Source organism: Columba livia, chromosome 2 (assembly GCF_036013475.1).
Source record: "Columba livia isolate bColLiv1 breed racing homer chromosome 2, bColLiv1.pat.W.v2, whole genome shotgun sequence".
Lineage (NCBI taxonomy): Eukaryota > Metazoa > Chordata > Aves > Columbiformes > Columbidae > Columba > Columba livia.
The window spans coordinates 3,130,504-3,154,205 of NC_088603.1; the positions used below are offsets into that span (position 1 = coordinate 3,130,504).

At 42.2% G+C, this 23,702-nt stretch overlaps 1 protein-coding gene across 2 annotated transcripts in view; it reads left to right on the forward strand.

Annotated features, from left to right (window-relative positions):
- Positions 1 to 23,702, forward strand: part of WNT3A (Wnt family member 3A) — a 97,727-nt gene that overhangs the window by 26,915 nt on the left and 47,110 nt on the right. The window lies entirely within an intron of this gene.

Consider the following 23,702-nt stretch of genomic DNA (forward strand, 5'->3'; position numbering starts at 1 on the left):
CATTGGTTGGACTTCATGGCTCATGTGCACATTGCACAGAGGGTCTTTAGGCAGTAACTCTATCGGGTGAGTCAAAAAATGAGCCTACACCCCATTGACCGAGCTGTGCTGAACTTGTCTCAGCTGGAAGTCGCTGTTTGCATATTTTACCATAGCTACTGAAATATGATTGATTCCAGGTCAAGGCACGACATGCAGGTTCCCAGCTTATATGAGCAAATTTGCCTAGTGAATTTGGATTGGCTGCCAGTTGCTGAATTATCAAAGATTTATATATTTTTTTCTCTATCTTTTGTGATGTTGTACTCCAGAATCTTGGATGCACCAGGATCCAAAATGCCAGACATGCAATATTTGGGTCTGAAGTAATAATTTTGCTCAGTATTGGCCTGTCAATCCAACCTAACCGACCTAATGCCTCCTCTCACAGCCCGAGGTAGAGATTGTGTTAGGCACATGGCAGGAATTCTGCCATGCAACAGCATTCCCCAGATTCCTAGGTCATTAAACAACCCCAAGAAGCTCCAAGGTTATTATCAATTATGCTAGTATCTAGATTAGTCCCCGCTCTGTCACCTTATCAGTAACGGAGTCATAAAGTTGGCCTTTGTGATTCTTATCTCCTCACTTTGATCGAATCCCTGTATCTTGATTGTGCGCTAAGTTGATCTTGTCTGCGCTGTATGGGTACCCGAGACCAGTTAGCTGGCAGAAGTTATGCATGGGACTCAGGGTGTAAAACGATGACCAAGATGCTGCTTTATTTTATCGAAAGCCAACTTTTTCCAGGAAATACTGATTTCACTCAAAAAAGATTGAAGTGATGTGTATACAATAAATGCCTTAAACACATAAAATGCATTTCATTTACCATCCTTCAGGAGCTGAGCTCCTAGGTCAGATGATGACAGTCTGTTCTGGGCTTGTTTCTCCTGGGACAGTGTATGTGACCGTTGTGGCCACCTGAATACAGGCTTTTTGCCAAGGGACAGCTTGAGCACGTGATTCCCTACATGTCTCTGTGAAAAAGAAAAGAAAGATCAGAAAAGACAACCCAAAATTGACATTCTCAAAAATTAGGGTGCTTGACTTGACTGCTCTGATTCTTTCTTCTCATGTAACCTTTAGAATAAATAGAAACAGAAGCTCCAAACTGGTTTTGAAGGGGAGATGATACAAGAAGACACTAGAAGTATGCAGACCACTGTTAACAATGGTCAAGGAGAGCTAAAGTGAATATGAGAGCTCAGGACTCTAATCTGTGTTGTATTTGTGTGATTGTCTTGAAGGTGTCTGGTCAGGACTTTTGCCTTCTGCTCCGTGAGTACCAGATCTTAGACAATCATGAGCTGCTGCTTCTCTGGATTCATCTAACCTTCCTAGCTACTTGTGTTTCACTGGCTAAATTTGGCCTGTTGGTCATCATTCAAGAAGATGCTGTAACAGAGTTAACATCAGTTAAAATATCCATTGTGCAAAGACAGAAACATTCCACCTTGGTACTCCAGTTTCCTAACTCAAGCTACTCTATCATGTCTCTATTTGGGCTCCGCTTTAAGCCAGACTAAACCAGCTGCAGAGGCAGAGGTTTCCTAGAGGTCTCTTTATTGGATGTCTCTACTCAGCAGTAGTCTTTGGACCACACGGATCAGCTTTCCATCTGATCAAGCTTTCCATCTAACATAAGTGTATGATGTGCCCACTTTTGTCTACAAATTCTAAAGTGTCCCCATAGATCTTTGCTGACTTAGTAACTGATACGAAGAAGTAGAACCCTCAGTAAACAAATTTTGAATTAAGCCCGTAAATGGATTATTATGATTGGTAAAGTAGATCAGAACATAAATTGATTGGAAGTTTTATCTAAAGGGTTTTTTGCCTGTTTGTTTGTTTTTAAACAGATGAAGATTTTCATGCTTTCAAGTTCTGAAAGTCTTAATTTAAAATATAACAGCAGTTTTTTCAGGGTAGGGTCCAATGTTACAGCATCTAACACAGGAAAACCTGGGTTGTGTGTGAGATTACTCAATTTTATTGCATTAAATCTAATCCTTATGAAAACTTTGGTTCAGAAAAGCACTTCAGCACATGTTTAAGCACCTGGGACATCCTGTACTTACATACTTGCTTATGTCTCATTGATCCATGGCTTGACTGGGTCATTGGGTAAATCGGGAACAAATGTCATCGACCTGGGAGTGAGAGAAGGAAATTTCCAGCTTCTCACCATCTGTCCTACCTAGAAAAGTAGGTTGAAAGTTTGAAAACAAAAATCTACCAGTGATCAGAACAAGGATTTACTGGAATTGTAGAAAACAACTGCATTTGTTGTTGTTCCAAAGACTACGAGAAAGCTTTATGGATGAAGTGGGGGGATTCCTATATAGAAATAGAATTGAAGCCTTTCTCATCCAAAACTAGTGTTCATAGATGCTACAGTGACTTAGAGGTCAAGTTTGCATACTCTGTCATACTTAGTGTTAAAGTGCTGGATATAGGCAGAGACATGATGTGCATCTTTGCATCCTTTCCAGAAGAAAATACATCTAGTGATCCATCAGTTAACTTCTGTTCCTGTGGTTGGTGTGAGCTTCAATTTACCACTGAAGTATGGCTCATTTATTAATAATCCATGATCAAACTGTTAATGGTGCTTGTCTTTAATTCCTTAAATACATGGCTGTTTCCATGAATTTGTATGGTAATATTATTCCCACTTCACAGGTGGGAAATTGAGGCAAACCAAAATGCCTGATTTGCCTCAAGTCCACAGGGGATCTTTTGTGCAATGAGGTATTGAACCCACAGTCCTATACTCGTGCCTTAATAACCACGTCATCATCTCTCCTAATTAAAGTTAGTCACTGATATAATTGATCCATGTGCACACTGGAAGGGTTATTATCTCAAATCTCATGTCAGATCCATTAAGGACAGGTTCATAATCACTTAATCTCTTGGTGTTGAAGGTTCTCCCATCTAAAACAAGAGGGCCGTGAGGTTCTATTAGTCAGTGCTTGTGAAGTTCCTATTTGTGCTTAATCCGGAATTGGGAGCCTGAAATTATCATTCTTTAGGCAAAAAAAAAACCAAAAAAACAAACCAAACCAAACCAAACCAAAATAAAAAAGGAAATCTGCTGCAATTCTGATTGGCAGTGTTTGATGATTAAAAACATGATTCATCCAAAACCAACCCACGCCTTTAAGTCTGTTCCCAGAGCTCTGGCGCCAAACACATTCTGGGTACCGAAGAGACATTTCTGTCCTGTCGCAGCAAGCAGCATCGGAATTGCAGCAAGGCAATTCCTTTTCTTCTGCTAGCACAGGGTGTCTTTCACAATGACAACCCAAACTGAGTAGAGTATCACTTACAGGGAGAGTCCGGGGTGCAAAAGCCTTTTTTTTTGAGCAGGATGCTGCAGGACAATGGAAAGAAAGGGCCACAACTGTGATGTTTCCAAACAGCGTTTTTAGTTTAGGACCTTTGCTGATAACTGATTAGATGCTCTAAACAAAAAAGGTGGTGCTAAAAGGATCAACAGGAAAGCCAGTGCTGAGTGGGAGCAATTTGCTGGTGAGAATCAACATCCTTATTCCTGTAAAGGCTGAAGAAGACTGGTAATTTCAAGGTATAAATCCCTTTAAGGCTTGCCACATCCTGGTTTCAGCCAACGCTGAGATGAGTTAAAAGCAGGAGGGGCAGCATTGTAAAGCCATGATCTTATCCAACTCTCATCCAACCAGCTATTTATATGGTTGTAGATATATTACATCCCATTGTCTACGGCAGATCTTGGTACTCAGCCCTTTGAGGGCTGGTAGTGAATGCTCCTCTGATCAGAGAATTTTATAGCACTTGGTGATAGGGGACTTTATGGCCTGAAGCCATGGACCATCTCGGGCCTGATCGTGTCAGATTCCTTACCTGAAACAATAAGGAGGTTGAGTCACTACTTGGGTGGGAAACCTTCAAGGAAATCTGAGTGTGATTCTGTCTCCTCAGGACCATTATGACTATCACATCTGAGAGCTACACCTGGTCACTCCTTCATCAGGTCTAATAACTTGTGTTAGAGCTACAGCATTTAGAGAGACGTTCAAGGTGGCATTTTCTGAAATTTCTGTAGTCCATATTCAGATCACTATCCTTAGACCATAGAGGAACTTATCAGTGCATACTATGGCATCTGAGATCAAGAAAGTAATTAATGATTCCCGTCAAAACTGTAGCACTGTCTGAGTCACCAGAAAAAAAGCTTTGTTAAAATTCAAAGCATCTTCTGTATGTGACTGACTTCAATCCTGTGTCTCTTGTCTTCACTATCTGTAAAAGGAGGAATGATGTAGCAGCTGAGGACTGCAGATGGTATGAATCAGTCATTCCTCTCAGATGTCTTTCTGCTTCTCCAGGTCTTCTCCAGCTTTTCAGTGCATCTGGATGTGGCGTTTTGGTAGCGTCCTCTCCAGTGTTGTGTGCAGAGGTTATTCTCTCTTCCCGTGTCTTCACTTTCCTAACCACCCCTGTTGTGCTCAGCATTCACATCATGGGGGTCAGTCCCCAAATCCTTGCATTCTCTCAGAGCCTCCACATGGTTTATATCACTCCTGCAAGCCTGACTTGGCATCTGGGGCATGAAGATGGCTTTAGGTGGACACATCCTGATCCCTCACTTTTTGAGGGATTACACTTCACTCTCTCTTGCCTGATGCTTTAGTATCCTACAGACTTTTTAAATAATAATGTGATGGAGGGTTTCTTTGAGTGTTGTTGAGAGGGTTAAATAGCACTGGGATGATCTCAGAGAGTTTCAGTTAGACACAGCCCCACCTGATGATGATTGCTTAGCAGAACGATACTGGAGAGCCGTTAGCTGTGCATCTATTTATTCTGTGCTATATTGATTCAGTATATTACCACTCTGAAAACTTTATCCAGTGTTTTTCTTTATATTCTGACAATAATGCTATATCAACAAAATTTCTTTTGTCATCTGTGTTTAACAGTCTCATTTAAAAATTGCATGAAATTAATTTACCATGTAACTGTGGTTACTGCCACTAATCATATTGCAACTCTTTAATTTTCTATGGGTTCTGTTTTGTATCATCCGTTTCCCTTTTGGGCCAGATAACAGATTTACAGTTATCCATTTGCTCTTTAACAACACAGGAGATTCCTAACCTATTTGGCATTCTCTTGTTTTCCATCATCACTTCGAGATTTATTACAAATGTTAACAGCAGTTACCCAGAAATATCCTAGATTCCCTTCATTCTTTATCTCTTGTTTATCTGCATATGGTTAATACATTATTAGGAACTATAAATGTATGTTTGTGTATGTGTGTGTGTGTTTGAATATCTGCATATTTTCTAACCGCACATTAAACAATTATTTATTGGTCATTCTCATGTTATTAGCACTACTAGCCATGTATTAATCACTGATGGCTTGACCTTCTCTTATCACTTATCTGCCTTACTTAGTGCTGATTTATAGTCACTGTATTCACAATTTCCCACTCTTCTCACATTGTTTATGAGTGCACGTAGAAATGGAGTTAGTCTGAGATTCTATGCTATGAGCTGTGATTTTAAACCAACCTGTGGGATTTCACCTACGTTTCCTGATAAGTTCCTGTTTCCTGATAAGTGCGAAGATGTTCACTTTAGGGAATTACATTCACTTTCTCATGTCACTCCACCTGGACAGACGTCTCTTTTACCCTTGCTGACCTAAGCTGTGGTTCAGTGTTGCTGTGTCCAGGTGGAGGGATTAATTCCTTGTTCCTGTATATAGACAGGAAATGTGTGCATCTTTTTACCATTCCCCACCAAAAAATCCTTTGCAAAATTTTTATACCCTTCTCTGTCCCTCTCAGTCAGTCTGTTGTCATTTCACATCTCAACTTTCGAGATCCTTCCAATTATTTATTAATTGCAATACGTTAGCAGTTGCCACTTCCAAGGAAGTTGAAAAGCTACTTGTCCTAAGCACCATATGTGCATATAGCGAGAGACAGTCCCTGCCCTCCAGCGCTTCAAATCTAATCTAAAGAGACAGAAAAAAAGGTGCGTGAAATGAAGAATTATTAGTATGGCACGATGTTAGCAACTCCTAACCCCAGATCCTTGGCAGCTTTCCAGTCCCCAAAAGGGACATGACTGCAGATATCTCTTCTCAAGGTACAAGTAATGTAGGTTTTCTTTGTGGTGGAAAGCTCTACACCCTGATTTTGCCACTGAGGGTTTTATTCTGGGCGTTTGACATATTTGGATCAGAGCTGTATCAGTGAAGAGGCAATGGCAGCAATTAGACCTGTGTGCAGTTGCTAAAGGCTTTCCCCCTGCTATGTCAAAAAATTACACATTTCTGCAGCTGGAAAATTCAAGGGAGCGTTCCCCTTCTCCCTGCCGAGATTTGACATGTGTGGACACAGACGGGGATCGGGGTTTGCTTAGGCAAGGCACCAGTGCTGACTCCTGCTGTTCTGCTAACTGCTCTTCATTTTCCACTTACTGCTGCCTCTCATCCTACCTCATTCCTGGCCCCTTTTCTCTGTTTCGTTCACTCCTTCTTGTCCCGCCTGAAAGCAGACAATGAGCTTTCTCCAGCACGAATTGGCTTCTTGACGTTTCTCCATCAAGGTCTGAACACAATGGGAGCCCTAAGCTCAGACTCAAGTTCAAGGCATAATAGTAATAATTATTGTTATTATCATCATAATAACAATGATGGAAAGATTTAGAGAAAGCAGAAAAAAAAATAAAAATGTTGCTAACAGCGAGAGAAGATTACCCTGATCCTGGAAAGAGGTGTGTATCAGCAACTTTTGTTCACCAGATAATCTTCCTCTTCCAGTGTGGGATGTCACTGGAGCCTGAGAGCTCCAGTCATGCTCTGTGATAAAACAGACACTAGGAACTGTATGAATGGGTCAGTGAAGTTACAAAGAGCTGCAAGAAGCCATTTTCCTAAATACAGGTGAACAGAAAGATGGGGGATGGACAGCAAGCCCCCATCTAGGTTCATCAGCAGAGGATGGTCCAGACCTCAAACAGACAGAGGTCAATGTTTGGCCAGTTACAGGGTATGTACTATGGGGTTAACAGCCAACATGGGCATTTAGGGCTTTCTCCCTCTCTCTTATTTCTTCTGAGCACACCAGATAAATAGCTCGAGGACAAGGCCTGCACATTCTTTATGAAGCAAAACGTGCTGTCGGTGTAAGGAGGCGAATCTGTGGCCCGGGGCACCATGTGCAATGTAATGTGTCTCGAGTCCCTTGCACGGGCTTGTTTGAAATATGTGTCAATAACAGCAGCAGCAGCAGCTTGCTGCTCAGAAAGTAAAAGGAGGTTAGTGTGGTGGGGGAAAGCAGCTTGGGGTGGAGGGAAGGTAGGTCCCCCCATCCTCCCCCACAAGCCTCCTTAAACAGTGCAAACCTTCCCCTCCTCCCCACCACCAACTCCTCTGCAGTTGGTGAGATCACCCTCGTTAAAGTGAATACCCAGCAGAAGCACTTCCAGGAGAGATCCAGCATATTTGCTTACAAACTCGTCTTTTTCAGGAGAATGAATAAATGATCTCTTGTAGGGAGCGGGTGAAGCCACTAATTATTATTTTTAAGTAGGCAAACCCAGCCCAGATTAAAAATTATAGGGAACTGACTGTCTTCCCCTTTTTGTTTCCTATTCTGGACAGGATTCAGGTCTCACTGATTTCAGTGGAATCAAAATTAGCACTTGCTAGGCCCACGTCTTTAAAGCCATATTCCTTTTTCAGAAGTCTCCACAAAGTGGTTTGTGATTGCCACCATTGCCACAGGTGATTGGCTTCAGCAGCACCAGCAGCTCATACCAGGGAAAGCGATTAGGACATCCCCAGGGGAACTGGTAGATTCCCCATCTCTGGATATCTTTGCATCAAGACTTTATGAAGAAGATGATTCAGCAATGGCCAGTGGTGTAGAGGAGATGAGCTAATGGGTGGTCTGGCTTGGAAAGTATATATGTTGATGAATCAATACGATTACAGTTCTGGTGAAGAGAAACCGGGCAGAATTCCTAGCTTTTTGGGATTGCTTCTCACCAGTTCACATGCCCCAGTTGAGGAAAACTACCTCACCCGGAGGCAAGCAAAGGGAAAGGTGTTGAATCTTTAGAATTTTGTGTCACAGGGAGACTCCCTCTGTCCTGGCTTGGACTACAGTGGAAATCAGGCTAGACATGAGGAAGAAATTGTTGACACTGAGGTGGTGAGAGCCTGGCCCAGGCTGGCCAGAGAGGTGGTGGATGAACCATCCCTGGAGACATCCCAGGCCAGGCTGGACGGGGCTCTGAGCAACCTGAGCTGGTGAAGATGTCCCTGCTCATGGCAGGGGTGGCACTGGGTGAGCTTTGAAGGTCCCTTCAACCCAAACTATTCTATGATTCTATGAAATCTGGATGTAGGTCTCTGTTCCTACATTTGTTATACTTCCCATGGGAGGGGTCTCTACCCCACCGCAGCCCCCTTCTCCTCTCAGCAAGTCTCTCTGGAGCTTCTCCAGAACCAGGACTTTGTTTGGCCAAAGGGTTTGGTACAGCTGAATATAATGCTCTTGTTTATCACCTGAAAACACAATCCTGTGTTCATGGTGGGATTCATCCCACTGAACACCTACAGTGTCAGGAATTCCCACCTGCAGTATAACTGTTTTACTAGCCAGTGGAGCCCAGCATGTGACTTCATATTGAAACAAATATCTAAACTAGGCCAAATCATTGTGTCTTAATTGTGCCTTTTTTCTTTCCATTGGGCACATGGGAAATGTAGGGTGGCTAGCTCAGGTCTATGCTGTAGTCTTCTACAAGGTATTGAGCTGAATCCCACCCAGCTGAGTGGGCCACATCAAGGCACCCACTTCTGCTGTAGATTCCTGATGGTACCCAAGACAATGAAGTGAGGTTGGTAGCTACCAGACAAGGTCCTACAGAAGACCCATGCCCTTTTGGTGCAGCAGCTGGGAACCAGGTAGGACCTCCAAGCATAGCTAAAAGGGTGTGAGATGCCTATGTGCAGTCAACCAAACTGACCCTCCCATGTCTTGAAATACCTCTCTGGTTTTGGAAATTTAATCCCTCTAGTTCTGAGCTTATGATTTCCAAATATTATTAGTCAGTATTAGCAAAAGAAAAAAAAAAGTAAGAAAAAGTTCCTTGAGGGCATTCGATGTTTCTGGTCAATTCCTGGGTGCACTAGAGCAGAGAAATGCTAAATTGTGCCTCCGTGGACAGGGATGTGTCAATAGGTGTGTCTCTGCGTGGGTACATGCAGGAAGGGAAGGGAACAGAAGGCAGAAAACATCTGATGGTGGCATCAAAGGTAAACATGTTGTTCTGTTCATGGTTTTGCTTTCATTGCCACTTTCAGCCTTGCACTTAAGGAATAGACTGTTCCGTCCAAAGAAATCTTCCTCTTTGCCCTCCTAGTTGGTGACAAATGGGATAATGTCCCGTAGATGAAGTGCTTAGACACCTTTAAAACCCTGGCATCTCCATGCCGCTGTGCGTAGAATAGCTGATCCCTTCTTACTCCTGCTCAGCTCTGTACCTTGACAGTAACTTGTGAAACTGAGTTATATTAACTAAATACTTGAACACTGTACAGAATAATTTTTCAATAATTACAAAACCCAGAGTTGTGCATTGCCTTATGAGGTAGTAGTTGTAACATCTATATATGACTTAACTTATTCTTCCTATAAAAATCCTTGAAAACTGGCCTTTCTCTTTTCAGACAATATAGGTAGATGGAAATATCTTTATTTCTTAATCAAAAAAGTTGCTAACATTCCAAGTGCCTTGTTCAGTTAAATATATCCAGCCAGTCAAAACATCTCCTTTGGGTCTCTACTTCCCTCGTTTCTTTTCTGAATGTTTTAATGCATGCAGAGCTATGGTAAATAGTTATATTATTAAAAGTTGCTTAAATGTAGAAAAATAAGCTACTTGTACTGCAACCTTACATTTCACTTTTTTAAAGCAAAAAATAAAACCTCAGCAGGTTAAAACCAGCAATGGCACAAGTTTAGTCTTCTGTATACAATCTGTGCATCACAGGAGAAAATTGCAAACACACACAAAAAGCTTTGAGGTGTGTAGGCTTTTGAGGATTTCAGCACAATCACATCCACAACTTAAGGTTTTGATTCAGTACTAACAGAAAAGAAATGTAAGGGAATATTCCTGCAGGATTTCTCTCTCTAACCCTGCTATGTAAGGCACCGCTAGATATTTACTTGAAGATGTCCCTGCTCATGGCAGGGGATTAGACTAGATCAGCTTTGAAGGTCCCTTCCAACCCAAACTATTCAGTGATTCCATGATTCTGTGATATTCAGGATCTAGTACATGAGCACGAGAAATCCGGAAACTGGAGAGGAAGCGATTTGGTTCATTTCTCCTGCAGCTCTTTGCTGAGACAGAGCTATTTCTGTTGCATGAATACAAGCAATTTTCTGGCAAGCAACAAGTTCCTGCTGCAGAGGGCTGCATGGTCCCTGTAGCTACTCAGGCTCCTTAAACTTGAGCAAAATCCACAGGTTCCACGTGAGATCCACGGGTCGATTTGATTTTTTTCCAGTGAAGCTTCCTTCCCACAGCCTCCCCTTGTCACTGTTCAGATCTCCTGTGAAACCCAATTATTAACATTGCATAATGCCCCAGATACATCAGTGCAACAGTTCTGCAGGTAAACGAGGAGAAATCCAAGCTGGAAGGAATCCATCTGTTAAGCCGAGTGACCCTGCAGCTTTATTATTATTATTATGAAGCAGAGGGCTCGCCTCTGGTTTCTAAAGTAAACACAGGAGGTATCTTGGCAGAGGAACATGTGGCAGAAAGTTGGGATTGCTTTTCCCAAATTCTTGGCCGCTTCCCTCCCTACATGTCAAAGCTGGTATCTTTGCCTAATAGTGATCACCCCTCCGTGAGCTGATCACTATCTGGCAGACTGTCTGCATTTCCCCAGCCACTTTCAGAAAGAAATCATTAAGGCTCCCATCCTGCTCACAGGTCTGCAGGTGAGGCTCCTGTCTGCTGCCACCCTCCGAGAGTCCTTCTGCAGGAGGCACCTTGTCCCAAGGACTAGGGAGTCATTTGTCCTCACCAACCAGGGAAAATGGGCCCACTGCTATCATTGTTGCTCTTCATCCAGCATCTTATTTCATCCTCGAAGACAAAGATTGGGTTAGTTTCTCCTGCTCCAAGGAAACTCTCTTTCTTTCCTCCAAATTGTACCCCTCCTACCTGCTTCCTCTCTCACCCAAGTTTCTTTCCCATTCATCAGTCTTACCGTCACCAGCTTTTTCAGCCAGGCACTGAGTCACCGGTCACACTGAGAAGTTACTAGGCTGGAGAACAGTTATGGTTATGTTATTGTGAGGGGATCTCAGCACAGGATAGACATGGACCTGTGGGAAAGGGGCCAGAGGAGCCACAGGAATGATCCGAGGCTGGAACAGCTCTGCTGGGAGGACAGGCTGAGAGAGTTGGGGTGTTCAGCTGGAGAAGAGAAGCTCTGGGGAGACCTTATTGCAGCCTTTCTGGACTTGAAAGGGGCTGATAAGAAAGATGGGGGCAGACTTTTGAGCAAGGCCTGTTGCAATAGGAAAAGGGGTGATGGTTTTAAACTAAAGGAGAGGAGATTCAGGCCAGACATGAGGAAGAAATTTTTGACACTGAGGGTGGTGAGAGCCTGGCCCAGGTTGGCCAGAGAGGTGGTGGATGAACCATCCCTGGAGACATCCCAAGCCAGGCTGGACGGGGCTCTGAGCAACCTGAGCTGGTGAAGATGTCCCTGCTCATGGCAGGGGTGGCACTGGGGGAGCTTTGAAGGTCCCTTCCAACCCAAACTTTTCCATGATTCTATGATTCTGTGATCAAGGCACCTCACCTGCTGACTCACTTGGACAAGATCTTTGAGCCATGGCTCCTGGTGTGCGAACACGGAACTCCAACCAGTTTAGGGAGAGGAGCCCGGAGAAGAAAATTTTGTCCTTCTCTTCATGATCTGATGCCCACATGGTGCTGTAATTCTCCAGCCATGTTGCAAGAAATCAGATCAAGTCTGTTCCTTGGTTACTCAAAAGACTGGAAAAGCTTTTCACTCAAATCACCCGTTTTGACCCTTGGAATGGGTGGCCTGTTGCTCAGTAGTCCGCAGAAGATGGCTAAGAAAAGCAAGCTGGTTGTGAATAGATTCTCATTACATATGTATAGGGCTTCCCCTTTCGAAAACAGACTATAAAACATTGACATAGATGTAGGAAGTTGGGATGTTTTGCTTAGCAACCCAGGAAAATTGAGCTGCCTTATGGCTGAAACATCCATGCCTATTCCATTCACATCAGAATAAATTTTGAGCTGGAGACTAAATATATTCATTTCAGCAGACACGAGGTGTCTACAAATGTCAGATTGAATGAAATCTTTCACTTCTTTCTCTGCATCAGGTTTATTGCTGTTGTTATTTTTTTTTTCTGTTGTGAGAGATCACCTTTGAGGGAAAAGTTTTCTCTCTCTCAAAATGTATATAAGTGCCAGGACACACACTGGCATTTTTCCTGTACCTTTGAGCGACTCATCAGTCTGTACCTCCTTAATTTTAGCGAGATCTAGCTGAAACATGTCAAGGAGCCATAAGGATTTTTTCCCATGCAAAGTAGTTTCTTTGCAAAAAAAAAAAAAAAATCCAGTTGTTCTGTTGCAGAAAAAAAATGGCCTTTTCATTTTAAAAAATGTTTTTATAAGCTTCATGGCAGTCTTGGACAAGTTGAGCTGTAAGTAAGAGTTGACCTCACTTTGGGTTGGCATGTTCATCATGACCTTCCTCCATGTGTTTTCTCTGCTGTTCAATGAGTTTTTCTGCAGCCCTTCCAAAATAGAAGGAAGGAGAGGTTAAGGAGGTCTCTGCCTTCTGCTCCTTTCCATTTCTTTCTAAAAAGAAAAATACAAACCTGCAACACTTCAATGTCTTTTTGGAGGAAAGCTGGTTTCTTTTTCCTGACCGACTCTCACATCCTTTTCCCATACAAGTATGGACCAAGATCCAGAGAAATACTCTGCTTAGTCCTAAGCCCATCTTGTGTACAGAAATGCCCTCAAAGAGGGTGTAATATATATTCATATCTGTGTATGACTTTGGAACAGTCCATTCAGTATTAATCAATCCTTGAGCATTTCAGATGGATCGAATAAGCTGAGTCTTGAGACATTTCAGACCAAAGGAGGAGCAGAATTGGTGATGAATGGATGATATGAAAGGAAGCACAGCCATAATTTATTGCAAAGTACTTAAATGGTATCTTGATGGATGATGCCACTAGATGAAAAGCTCTTTCAGGTTTGGGATCTTTTTCATTTTTTTTTTCTTTTTCTGTTCAGTAGTTCAAAATGGAAACATCTTTTTCATGGTTGAAAAATCAAGCATTTGATCAGAAATTCTTTTTTTGATCAGAAATCAAAGTATTTCACTTAAGTTTCGAGGTTCTGAGTATTTTAACATAAACATAAAATACATTTACACAAAGTAAAATTGTATGCAGAACCACCCTCCATAACTGTATTTTTACAACAGTCAGGAAACTTTAAGTCCTTCCAAGTGCTTGGCAAATGTGGCAAACTACCGTGAAAACTACTCAGCAGATTTCAGGGTGGGGGTTTTGATATAGATGTATTTTTATGGGAAATAGATTCATGTAAAAAAAGAAATGTGCCTAGTCCTAACAGGCAGTTTCAATAGAGTAGATGAACTAACGTAGGAGTTTGCTCTTCTTCAAATGATCAGGATTTGGACACAGTGACAATGAGAAATGGAACAATTCCTGATGCAACTGGAGCTGTGCTCTGGGTCTAACAAGGAAACAGTCCCTGAGATTGCTCAATCAAAACCTCTAATTTGGTATCGATAATTAAAAAAAAGAAGCACACACCAGCACAACAGAAAGTTCCTTGCTGGCTGTCTTGGCACAATAGAAATCCTTAAACATATGCTCAGGTTTAAATATGTGCTTAAGTCCCATTGATTACTTGAAGCACACTCTGAAGTGCTTTTCCAAATCAAGGCTTCCTAGATTTTCCTTAACAGTCTTTTATGACCAGAACAAAAAGTAGCTGTAGGATTCATTAGAGAGAGAAGGCAAAAGAAGGAAAAAAAAGGGAGAGAGAGGGTGCAAAAGGAAGGAAAAACAAAGAGAAGGAAACTTTATGGCTTCGTAAACAGCTGTAAGCAATGTCTCTGGTCGGGTCAGACCGGTCTGAGTTGACAAGGCAGTGTCTCCAATTATATAGCATGCTGTAGCCTGTAAAAATGAAATCAATTTGTTATTTTTCTGGGAGAACATTATAGCGTGAGTTCACACATTTGGTAGCCTGATGACTCAGTGAAAGCCAAAGAAGGATCTCGCAGACATGCGTGCACGACTGAGTGAGGGTATGTGTTTGGTGTGACCAAATGCATTTCCAAAATATATTCTTGGAGGATATATGTATTTTGAATGCATTCTTGGAATAATTTGGTGTATTAGAAAAACGAACAGTGAAAATTGTGTTGTTCTTATAGGGTTGCCTAAACACCACGATGACAGTTCTTTCCATCCGTGGTTCTCATTTCAAAATTGGCTTCATCACTAAGGAGTTTCAGGATAAAATTCCCCCAAGCATTTAAGCACTTAAGCAATTTAGAAGTCCAAATCCAATCTTCACAAGGATCTGAGGTCTTTAAGCCCAGTCCTCCAAGGTATTTAGCACTGACATAGCCCAGAACAGACTTCAATTCAGGGGGATGGGCCTTAACGAGAGTTTTGAAACCACAATATGTAATTTGTATTGCTGATCTTTTAAAAAAAGTTCAAGTTGGGATGCTTTGGGGGTGGGAGAGAACTAGGAGGGTTAGCACTAGCCACACTCCTAATTGTTGCAATTCATAGTAGAAGTCTAAATATCTTTAAATACTGTGGGCAGTTTTCATTGCCAAATATAATTGTCTTCTTTCTTCCTGCCATTCCCCTAATTAAGCTCACATGACCCAGAAAAATTTGATTTTCAGCTAAAACTTGATTCCAGTGCCTAAGCTACATAAGCTGGGTAGAAAGAGGCAGGTTCTCTCACAGGCCAGTCAGTCGTTGCATTGCAAACACACATACACACATACTTTCCATTTGTCATGAAACTCTGGTAGGGGTTAGGCTGGGAGAAGTCAGATGTAACACAGCAAAGGTGTTTACATGAAACTTCAAATTACTCTTCTTTCATTTGCAAGTAACTGTTGTTCCTCGTCCCAGGTAAATTTATCCATCAGCAATATCATTAGATGAGTTCATTGTAACCACGAGATTTACAGCTCTCATAAACTGCAGTGTAGGTGGCAGATTAAAATGTTAATGCTTATACATCTCTAATCCTGGCAAATCTTATAAAACAAATGGAGCTGGAGGGAGGCAGATCTCAGAAGAGAGACCTCCAGGGAGAATATAGGATGTGGTATGGAAACAATATCAGGGTCACTGTGTCCGGGAGTCAGGCTTGAAAATATGGTTTGAGGGGCCGTTGTTCTGCTGGATGGGTTGTTTTTCAGATGACATGTATAACAGAGGAGTTAATTGCCTAGGGTAATTAAAGAGTTCCTGAGACTTTTTGCAAGGAACTTGGGTTGTTAATACTCATATTCTCTCCCATTCTGCTCTGTTCTGTAGATCCTAAGGGAAGACAAAGTCAAAGAAACATCTCTTGCACTGAGAGTGGAAGGTGCTGAGTGTTGTGGTGTTGCTTTAGTTCCTGTGGGAACACATTGTCCTGGCCAAACCTCAACTCAGATAATTACACTCTGCTTTCTTAGCATCCACTCAAAGGTGCCATCGAGTATGTTATTTTCCAAATCCAGACTCAAACCACTATTGGGTGTTATAAATAAGTTGCCATGGTCCATGTTAGAGATAGCTGCCTTCTATCTCTCAGCAAAGACTTTCCTTTGTGTCCTCTTACCAGCCCTCTAGGAATTTAGGGCCACAAAATGATCAGAGGCTGGAACAGCTCTGCTGGGAGGACAGGCTGAGAGAGTTGGGGTGTTCAGCTAGAGAAGAGAAGCTCCAGGGAGATCTTATTGTGGCCTTTCTGTGCTTAAAAGGGGCTGATAAGAAAGATGGGGACAGACTTTTTAGTGAGGCCGGTTGCAATAGAACAAGGGGTGATGGTTTTAAACTAAAGGAGAGGAGATTCAGGCCAGACATGAGGAAGAAATTATTACCCTGAGGGTGGTGAGAGCCTGGCCCAGGTTGCCCAGAGAGGTGGTGGATGAACCATCCCTGGAGACATCCCAGGCCAGGCTGGACGGGGCTCTGAGCAACCTGAGCTGGTGAAGATGTCCCTCCCTGCTCGTGGCAGGGGTGGCACTGGTGAGCTTTGAAGGTCCCTTCCAACCCAAACTATCCTGTGATTTCTGAGATTCAGCTAAAAAGGGTGAGATCCCTGTTCTCTACCTAACTTGCTAAAAACAAGGTGTCTAGTTTATGCTCATCACTTTTCCACAGCCAGTGCTGCCTCCTGGGCATCTCCAGTGATTCAGCCCACCTATCTGAGGCACCTATCTTAGGATGGGCTGAATTGCCCTCTGGAGATGCTGATCTTGCTTCACGGACTCTAGTAGACAGCTAACTTGGCCGAGATGGATCATTTTTAAATGGTCAAAGTTGGGTGAGATGAGTCTCACGCTCAGAGAAACTCTGATGAAAGGTGCTAGAGAAATGCAATGCTACATCATCATCACCATCATTGTTATTAATGCAGGGCAAGGGTTAGGGAATTATTCGTGGGAGAAAAGTTACCTCCATGCCTGTGTGTTTGCAGGATCAGACCCAGCTACACATTTGTGTACATACTTTCTGTATGTAGAAGAGAAAAAATAATTAAATGTAGCTCTTGTGCTCTACTTCAGGATGAAAGAAGAGAGATCTCATAAAAGAGATTGAAAGAACAGTTAATCCAGCAGTTTTCAGTCTTTTTTTGTTAGTTGGTTGGTTGGTTGGTTTTGTTTTGGCTTTTTTTTTTTTGTTTTTCCAGACTGGAAAAACAAATCTGGAAGGATAGATCCCCACACAGTTAATGTGAGCTGTCTGACAACAGGCTTAGATTTTTTAGGTCTCTTTGTGAACCTCTTAGGAGAAGTCTGGTAACAGCCAGACCCTCAGAGATCAAAAGTGGAAAATTCCACTGCAATCAATATTACAGATGCTCATAATTTCTCAATCACAATATGTTACTTCTGTAACTAGTGTTATACTGCTTAGGCCTAGGTTTGAATATTACTGAGTATTACATAAACAAAAAATCCCCTCTAATTTAAAAGTATTTGTTGTGATAATCAGTTATTTGATTCATGTTTTCTAGAGCTAAACCTATTGTTTTGCTGATCTATGTTAAAGTGGTTTTCAAATTTTCAGCTAAAATATTTGCAACTAAAATGTAAATTAAAATTTACATTGTGTAGTTGCTTGAGTTTGGGATAGTTTTAACACCATACAAGGAAATCACTTCCATCCAGGGGCGGCGCTAGCGGAATTACCCTTTTCCATTTAAAATGATGGGGTTTGGCAAGTGTCCTTTTCTTTCCATTCTAAAATTTCTCCATGTTTTATTTTCATTTTCTTAGCAAAACAGAAAAATAATCTTTGCATATGCTAGAATAGTGGTGTTTTTCTGTGAAAAAGAGTACCATTAAATGCATGCAGATTTATTAATATTTCTGCCTGTCCGTCCACCCACCCAGCCTCTGGGCTGGTGGTTCAATTCTACAGAAGAGTTTCATAGAGGCTGGGAACTGATGTATGCTATAGAAATGTAAAAGAAAACACACTAACTCAACTACATCTCCTATATCTGGTCCCTAGCTCTGGTTGAGATGTTCAGGAGTTTTTAGGCAGCATCAAATACCTTCACGCTTGTCAGCCTTAGCAGTCCATGGGGGATTGTGGGTAGGGTACCTCAGATGGTCTGATTCTAATACTGTAGGATGGTCTAAGGTCTGCCTACTCGCCACATGCAAGCAGCTTCCCTGTGAGCCCTTCTGGTCTGGTACGAGGAGATATGAAACAACCCTTGCTGGGTTTTCCTTATAGCTTGGCAGGACCTATAAATACTTTTCAAGCAACATTTTTCAGTATCTTTGCCTCGTAATACCAAGGGTGCTTTCTGAGTGTTCACCTTTTTAGACAGACAGCTTTGCACATTTTGTCCCCTTCTTCATAGTGTCGCTGAGATTCATCTTCAAAGAGTTAGATGTGGCACCATTAAGGGGCAGAGAAAAAGGGTGAGAAAGGAAAAGACAATGAAACAATGGAGACCTGAACAGATTATGAGAAAGGATTTGGAGGGTGTGTGAAATCCTCCGATTAGGGGATCCCATGCAAGAAAACCTAGGGTATCTTCAAGCCGACACAAATTCCCTCTATTACAAGCAGATGAACATCCTTTGACTTAACTTCTGCACCAGGACTGGCTGCCAACTTGCATCTGTATGAGACAAAAGTTACTACCGTTGTTCAGTTCTCAATATTCAATGGGGACTTAAGTGCTCTTTGGGTCTTATACCAGCTCATTAGACAAGTTACACTCTTTCTGTACAGCATTAATAAATGCAGTTATTTCACCTGGGTCGGGATCCCAGAAGGTTGTCTGGTGAGGAAGCTCTTGGCAGCACTTGGAGCCAGCAAAAGGCCTCTCCAAGATGAACAGCAAAACAAAGCTCCTACAGAGTTCAAGAATAATTGAATTCAGGAAGAAACAGGCAGGTGTACACGCCTCTACATACTGCTACTGATGTGTCAAGGACTTTTGACAGCCATACTGAGCAGGTAGGGACCTTGAAAAGTCAGCAGAGTTGTGCTGTACAGCAAGGTCATCCAGAACTGAAGCCTTCTCATTTTCTGAAAAAGCTATGAGCATATATTTCCTGCATATTTCTTCCTCATAAACTGGCTGGGTGTCCATTCCAAGAGGGAGGGTACACGTAATTTACTAAGAAGGTGGCCAGGTACGTATTTACAATGGCTCTGCTGAAGGAGCAGATAGATTGAGATAAGGGAAATGAAGAGCTCTCTAGGTGTGTTGGCAAAGAAAAATGCTCACTGAAGGTAGAATTAAACACTTCAGGGCATGCAAGGCTTAAAGATAAGCCAAGAACTTTGGCTGTGGACATACAGAATTGTGTTTTCATGGCTCCTCCCGAGATAATGGGAAGAAAAAGCTAATTGGTCTGAAAAAAAACAGCTCTTTGACCCTTTCTTTTGGTTCAGACTTGAGCAGTACCTGTTCTGGGGATGAGTGTGTTTTTGAACTTGAGTGTTTCATTAATTGTCCAGTGGAAAAGAAGAGGTTGGTGTCAATACATCCAGGAAGTGTTGATGCTTAAGAAATTTGAAGACGATGCCTGGTTAGACCACAATAGATGACACGTGGCCCGTTTCTCAACACCACATTTTCAAAATTACCCACATGCAGAAGACAGTTTAGAAGCAGATGGTAGGAGAGTGGAAAAATGCAAAAGGCAAGTTTAATCATCAGAAACAGTGTGGAAAAATGAATGATGGGAACTACTAGCTGGTTGAGTAACACTGAAATAAGATTCTGATCTTTATAAACTTTCCCAATCTTTTCTAAAGGTTTTGGGTTGTTGTTGTTGTTTTTTGGGGAGAAGAGGAGAAAGGTTCTTAAGGTTCATACCTCATGATCAATAAAAATGACAGGATGCTGAAATAACTTGGTCCTCCTTAAGATAAATTCACTTTAGAAAGAGGGAGAAAGCGTTTATACCCAGAAGCTGGAAGCAAAGCAGAGACCAAAAGAGAGTGGTCTGATATAAGTTATCACACTCCAGAGTCTTCAAGGGAGCTAGGAAGAAGTACTTACAGGCGTTTAACGGCAGAGATGCTGTTCATGGAGACATGTTTTGAGATTCCACCCTGTACCTTCAGCTGAAAGTCAAGTGACTACGCATTCCTCCGTGAAATGCCAAATTTGCATTACACTGCCTCAGCATCTGATGACGCCTTGAGAACATGACTCTTGCTGGAGATTGTCTTTTGCAGATATAAACTTTCCAGACTGTAACATCAAAGCAAGGTGTGACTGTTTCCCTACTGTATTGAGAAGGGAGCAGTGAGAAAAGCAATTAAAAGTATTTCTACATGTTTTTATTTTTTTTATCTTAGATGATCTTCCCAGCAACGGAAACGAACAGTTGAGGGCATCAACCTATAAGCTTCTCTTCCTATGACCAGTGTTTTCGTTCTACCACTGTAGTAACCACCAAAAAACACAGAGACAGGAATGAGTTTGGTGGTTCACATAAATTAAAGTTTACGAGACTTGAATCCTAAAACTTAATCCAGCTCAAGAAAGTCCTCGTGGCTTCACAACATTATGGGTGGACCCCGCAGCAGGTTGATTCGGTCTCAGTGGATACTTTGTCCTCAGTGGGAACTGAACAGGGCACTTTTGAAAGTTTTGGGAAGGATGTTGGTGACTCTAGTTGTTGGAACAAACTCTACCGATGTTTCCATTAAAGGTAACTTCAGACACTGCAAGGTGGCTACATCCTGGACTCTCTGTATACTCAATGACTGAAGGATGAGTCAGAGCAACTTGGTGCTCTTCTCTGGAGGCTTCAATGAAGGCATCTATCTCTCCCTATTGTTTACAGAGATCATCCAGCTCCCAAGCCTGAAGCTGGCATCTGTGAATACCTCCTAGATCCCAGTACTCAGGCGGTTGAATAGGTTGAGATTTGGAGACGTGGTACCCAAAGACTCCGCGTTCCCAACAAGGCCACAGAGGCAACACACTCAAGCCTTCTGAAGCCTAAAAGAATGTTTTAGGAGCTGTGTTTAGTCCAGAAACTGTCATCCAACATTTTTATATAACTTAGCAATGAAACAAAAGCATACACAGAGCAAACACTCTTTGGCTTGGCATGGGCTCCATTTCACAGATGCTTTTCTGCCACTGGTTGTTCCCTGAATTAATCTTAAACTCAAGCGAACACACATCAAGCCACTTGGATAGGGAAAACAAATTAACTGGGTCCTTTCCTTGGCCTTCTCTTGTGGAAGACCAGGAACTTCTGCAGGAACTCCCCTCCTTCCTACAGCTGACCTCTTTGTATGTCCTGCAACACAGCACTTTGCTTTCCTGGGTGGGACTTTTTCCAGGAATTTAGCCATCCCAGTTGTTAGATATCATAGCATGATTCATCTGGAGACTTTTGCAGTGCAGACATATCCCACTCAACCAGTCAACCAAAGAGATAGGCTGTCTTGATAGTCTAGCCAATACAGTCAATGGAGGCAAGGCCATGATTCACTTCACCCCAAAGCAGACATCTAAAATAGAGAGGATGAATCGTACCTTGAAGTGCCTGTTTCTCTCCACTGACTGATTACAAAAGCAGGCTGGGGTGAGTAGATCAGCTGGAGATGTCCATGTTGCAGACATCAGAATGTGGATGAGATGAACACAGTTCCTGGTCAATGTGAGCTTCATTCCTCCCTCTTTTAATACTGTGAAAAAGAGGAACTTCATGCTATTTCTCTCATCTTCCCTCCCCAGAGTAGGATCAGTTGTCCTCTAATGTTAAGTGACATTGATACCTCAAAGGTGGAGCTGAGGTGGAAAGAAGGCATCTAAATTTAGGAAATCAGCTGAAAATGATGATGATTAAGGGAGTGGAGCACCTCCCTTATGAAGAAAGGCTGAGGGAGCTGGGGCTCTTTAGTTTGGAGAAGAGGAGACTAAGGGGGGCCTCATTAATGTTTATAAATATATAAAGGGTGAGTACCATGAGGATGGAGCCAGGCTCTTCTCGGTGGCCAACAATGATAGGACAAGGGGTAATGGGATCAAGCTGGAACACAAGAGGTTCCGCTTAAATTTGAGAAAAAACTTCTTCTCAGTGAGGTTGACAGACACTGGAACAGGCTGCCCAGGGAGGTTGCGGAGTCTCCTTCTCTGGAGACATTCCAACCCGCCTGGACATGTTCCTGTGCGACCTCACCTAGGCGTTCCTGCTCCAGCAGGGGGATTGGACTAGATGATCTTTTGAGGTCCCTTCCAACCCCAAACATACTGTGATACTGTAAAATCCTTTGCTTTCCCAGATACCTCCTATCCTGCCCACCTAAATTTCATTTACTGGGGGACAGGGCACATTTTTGGCTGAGCTGATTGCCTTGGTTCTGGACTCCTACCAGAGTCATTTGGAGGTCCCTGTGCCTCATTTGCCTAGAAAGGACTGATATGTAAAGCCTAGTCTATGCACACTTAGTAAAGCCACTGAGTTCAGCCTAAAATCCCCTGATAGCTGCCCATCTGAATGTCCAACTCTTTTCACTTCTGTCCCCTCTTGACCAGGTACCCACCAGGAAGGGAGATAGTTGACTGCAAGTAGCCTTGTCTGATAAAAAGGACAGACATTTTAAAACAGTTTTTATCCTAGCCCAGAGACGACCACATAACAAAAATGAATGTAAACAGGAATACACACTGCCCAGGCAGGTTTCTGTTTGTCATTAATTCTGAGCAGAAAAGTCAATCAAGAGATTTAATTAGAAGAAAAGGAAATTATACTCCAAAAATCCCTTCAGTTTTAGTAATCAAGGTTATTATTAGAAACACTAGTAAAAACACTTTAAAAATCTATATAATTAGCTACATATCTGCTGATCTCTCTGCATAGCTGACTTGTTTGTCTCTAAGGCTTCAACCAACCTAATGGTTCATGGACTCTGCTTTCAACAGACTTCCATTTGGCTGAGCACAGAATTTGCACTCAAGTTTTGTTGATTTTTTGTGGTTGTTTTTTGATTTTGTGGTGTTTTTTGTTATTGTTCTTTTAGCTTTTGTTTTGTTTTAATTTCACTCTTCTTGCTTTAACCAAAGCAACGTATACATTGATGATCAAAGCAGGCTCTCCATATCCTGCGACAGCACAGCAAAGCCGGCATTGTTTTGTGAAAATACAGCTCTACTTTTGAAAATTCTCAAATTGAAACTGGTGTGAAAGTAAAGTGAAAATGTGTTAAACTAATAACCACAAGGACACTGGCAGCCATTTTAATAACTTATTTTTAGAGCATTTGAACCGGATTAGAAAGCTCTAGTATTCAGCTTTGCAGAGCACATATCTGGATTAATTAGGTGTGGAAATGCTTTGCTAAAGAGTAGAAAATCTTTTCTAGACAACACTTTCAAGGAAATTACCAATATGCCAGTCCTGGCTCCAAACTTGTATGAACCTATGCACGAGTATTTCTAGTAACATGAGTGCAGTAGTTCACACAGGGGAATAGCATTGATGTAGGACCCCTATTAAGCCATAGGAGGGTTTTTCCCTAGGTTGTTTCTATTCTAGCAGGGCTATGTTTCCATCCCCTTTCCTCTACAGCACAGGAAATATAACTGCTTATGAAAGCATCATGGGGTGGTGTGTTTTTGTAGCACTCCTGCAGAATTTAGCTCAGAATTGGAATTTTTTTAAGTTCTCAAGGCCCAAACTACCTGTGACTTTAGGGTCGGTTTCAGTGCACAGAAGTTACCTGGAAAAATTGAAATGTATAAGGCACGTTGTTGAATTTTGTGATGGCTATCAATTTTTTATTGTTCCCCTTC